Source organism: Lithobates pipiens, unplaced genomic scaffold (assembly GCF_037356315.1).
Source record: "Lithobates pipiens isolate NorthernLeopardFrog02 unplaced genomic scaffold, aLitPip1_a1.2 Scaffold_16, whole genome shotgun sequence".
In the NCBI taxonomy this organism is placed as follows: Eukaryota; Metazoa; Chordata; class Amphibia; order Anura; family Ranidae; genus Lithobates; species Lithobates pipiens.
In genome coordinates, this window is record NW_027507748.1 from 501,428,577 (window position 1) to 501,432,750 (window position 4,174).

Consider the following 4,174-nt stretch of genomic DNA (forward strand, 5'->3'; position numbering starts at 1 on the left):
GTGAGTTTGTTCCTCAGGAGGCCGATGTCCACTCCATTCACAACACCCATCCCAGCTATTATTCCCCTCCAATATAGTGCTGAATACATCCCTCCTCTTTTGGGTTACTCCTCAGAAATAAGCATCCTGCATGGACTTCATCGCATCTCTGGGAGTAAGTCCCTGGTACAATGACATATATCAGGAGAGACTTCAGCAAAAATATTTCACAAGTTCTGTTGTTTCAGATTCAGCATTCTCACCACATTGTCCAAAGAAAAAAAAACAAGTATTAATCTGAATCTTTCATTTTTTTTTTCTCTCCTGATGTTTATCAGAACAAATTTGCGGTGTGGTATGGCACAGACAAACTGCCAACCAGATGATCATCTGTCATCCATGTTCCAGAAGCCTCTCCAATCTCGCTCCACTAGGATTCTGGAAGTGAAAAACAAGAGCAGTATCAAATTCTTATCCACAATATCTGCTCGCTTACCATGTTTACTTATAGTTCCCTCCTTGGAACCCAGGACCTTAGTGTTCCTGGCTTCTGCAACTCTGACCAAACTATCCAAACAACCATAACCTCTTTAGGCTGAACCCACTGTAAAATGGATCCCCATGGTATGATCAAAAATGTTTAAAACTGAATGTCAGTGTTGCCTCTCAAAAATTCTCAATTTAACAAGCTAAAAGGACAATGCATTTCTGTATCTCTACGATGTATGCACTACCCCCTTTCAGGTGGACAAAGCCTAAAACTTTTGGAACTCTTTTCAACCTGAATGAAAAAAAAACCCACAAGGCTCCAGTGGCTTAGAATGGTTTCCAGCTGCTTAACTGAGGGCATCGTCAATTACCCCCCTTTCAGGTGGACCAGACATACAAATTTGTCCACCTGAACAAAAATAAAAATAAAATAGACGACTAAACCAATATCAAAAAAAAAATGTAGAGAAAAAAAAAAATAAATAAATAAATAAAATAATCTGGCCATTATCACACAAACAACATGACAAGACAACCACCATAAAACAATGACAAACACTCAACTTTTAGTTAACAACATTCATGGACTTTTCTCCTGAGAAGAGTGCTCATTCCAATCTGAAATACAATTAGTTAATGGGAAAAAAAAAAAAAGCAAAAAAAAGCATATGTATATCATCACAACATTGTAGCTTCATTTATAACTCTTATACCAGTACTATTTATTTTTCATTGTTTGCAAACAATTACTAATTAATGAGCTCATGGTACCATGTGATAATCGATTATGCATTTACAATAACCTAACCCCTGTTCTGCTATATTTTCCCACTGTTCTCACTTTGGCAGACCTGAAAACAAACGCAAATGTTATTATCTAAAGCCGTTTAACTTCTTCCATGGTCTCTGGAAAAGGAACACAAAGACAGTGATTACACACAATTATCATGACAATTGACTTTTTAAGTTCCCAAAGCCTTTCACATTAATGCAATATAGTTGCCATATTACTCAGAAAAAATGGCAATGCAATTTGCTTCCAACTACATACAAGCCAGAATGGTAGATTAACCCAGGGGGCAAATATTGGAATGTTCATCCAGTCTTGTTGCTGGCTGTGCTTAGGGTGTGAACTGTCATTTCCTATCTCTCCTTCAGAACTGTGTAATCTGTCCTGGCTGCTATCTTTCATATCAGGCCTTTGAGTTACGCTGTCCCTGTCCTGGGTGGGGGTTTTCATTGTAGATACCTGTACTTCTGGGGCTTCCTGTTCCATGCTAGAAATTTTAAGGGCTTTATGAACTCTATGCCTACTCCATTTACAATGTCTGAACTTTCTCTGCCTTCCTGTACCTCTGCTTATTATGGATACATCTGCCTTTGACCCATACTCCCTTTCCCTGGACTCTTGACAGAAGTCTCGGAGGATATTGACAACATTTTGGTAGGATCTAGCATTCCTCAGAGCCATTCTAGTGGGATAGCTTACATAACACTTATTGGCCATTGAGTATATGAAACTTGCATCGTCCTCCAATAAGTCAGGACAGTTGAACACTTTCATATACAATGCAAGATACTCACTGCAGAACTAAGTCTACTAAATTGCATTTGTTGCAAATCACTCATACCATTATCACGACTGTCCACAATACGCTGCAACTCTTTCCTCCGCACCTCTGCATCTACTAAGTTATCATTAACTTGTGCCGATAACTGGCCTACCAAAGGTCCTGGTAGCCATGCTTTCAGAAGAGAGCATGCATCCTCATTACTCAAATGGAATTTAACTACTAGAGCTTCAAATTTATTGGACAGACTCATTGGTGATTCCAGGGCATTAAATTCACCCAAAATCTGGCACAAAGTAAGTCTCTCTTGGATTGTAATCAAACTCTCATTCTGCCTTGAAGCTATAGGTGCCATAGCAGATTGTGTTTCATCACGGCCCTTCTCCTCATTGATTGTGCAGATATCGGCCAATTGGCATGTTCCTTTTTGCTCATTGAGTGATTCCATAACTTTCTCTGTAGTAAGAAGCTGGGAGCGTACATTTGCTAATTCTCTTTCTAAAGACATAACCAACTCCTCCATCTCTGACAACTTCATTTGCAATGACTCTAAAAGTTTGCTCTTCATATCACAGTCCATGCTGTACCTGTGGAGCTGTTCTTGTAGCTCACTGTTTCTCTCTGACAAATCTCCTGCTTTTGCCCGCAATTCAACCATCTCATCATTGGAGACTGCTGCATTCTTTAGAAGGTTTTCACTGACTTTCGCTATGTCCTCACCGAGACGTCTCCTCTCTACTTCCCACTTCCCCCCCATTTGCTCAGATATAAATTTAATTCTGAGCAAAACTGCAATTTCATTGGCCAACTTTTCTTTCTTAACTTTTTTTAGCTGTTTGCCCGATAATCTGCTATTATGTTGCTGACACTGAGACAATACTATCTTACATTGGCTTTCAAGAGGGTCATCTGCACATGAATGATAACTGGCAGAGGCATACTTTTTAACATATGTATACACAAGTTCCATTTCACAACCATACAATCCACACAATCCACACTTCTATTTGTACTAACGTTCCAACACTGCACTGAGTACTAAACTAAACTCAATTATCGTTAGCTCTTACAACTCACAAAAAAAACCAAATCTCTCTTCTAGCATTCAATATTCTTAATTCGTTACCACTTTTACCTGATATCACTCAAAACAATTAAACTTCTGCCTATCCATAGAAAAGACTCACCACACTTATTGTGGCATTATCAGCTGCCTTGTATCTGAGCCTTTCTGTCCTGTAAGTTCTATGAGGCTTTTAGGATTGCCACATGCTATCTGGGGTGCCATTTGAAGGACATTGTGTACTCTACACAGTATTATTAACTTGTCTCTTCCCATAGTTATCTAGTTTATACAACCCTACTAGGCACACTGATATAAAGTTACGAAAACACGCACATTGCTGCTAGTAAAACCCTATCTTATTTATTTCCCAAGAAATTAGGAAAGCTAACATAAAGTATTAAAAAGACATTACAATATCACAAAGCTTACAATCAGAACATATAATACAAGAATATGAAAGATACTTATCACACGGTCCTCCGTGAGGCTTTGCTGCATCGGCTAGGCTCAGACCAGGAGAGGGCCTTCACCATGAGGTTTAGGCCGGAGCCATCACCCAGAGTAGGCCGAATCATCAGGTCAGCAGAAGCACATGTCAGACTCTTTCAGCAAACAGAGAGACAGCCTTGTCTGTGTGAGAGCCTTTTCATTCAAACATACACGCCCACTCGTAGCCACCCCCATTTGCCTTCCATCCAATAGATTTCGCTAAGAGGTATTCCTTCACATCTATGCCCATTCTTCAGGAAGCATGCTGTATTGTCCACTATGATCAGTGTCTCTATTACAATGAGCCGTCTAGCTAGATCATATTCCCTTTGAAGCCTGCAATCACACCTATCACAGCACGTGGGTCTGAGCCAAGCTATTGTTCTTCTGATTACAAAGCTTTCATGTGCTTCATTCAACTGAGGCTAAGTGACTATCTCAATCATGAACAAATACCAGAAGTATTATATGAATTCAATCCAAGAGACGGCTTTTCTCAATCCTTTATTAAAAATGAAAAATGTCCCCCGTCGTAGCTCCAGCATGTCGTCTTTCTCCAGTACTGCCACCAATGTCTTTA

General features: G+C 39.6%; 1 pseudogene; it reads right to left on the bottom strand.

The window, feature by feature from the left end:
• Positions 1-1,453: 1,453 nt before the first annotated feature.
• On the bottom strand, positions 1,454-3,009 carry LOC143984177 (posterior protein-like; annotated as a pseudogene).
• Positions 3,010-4,174: the final 1,165 nt, after the last annotated feature.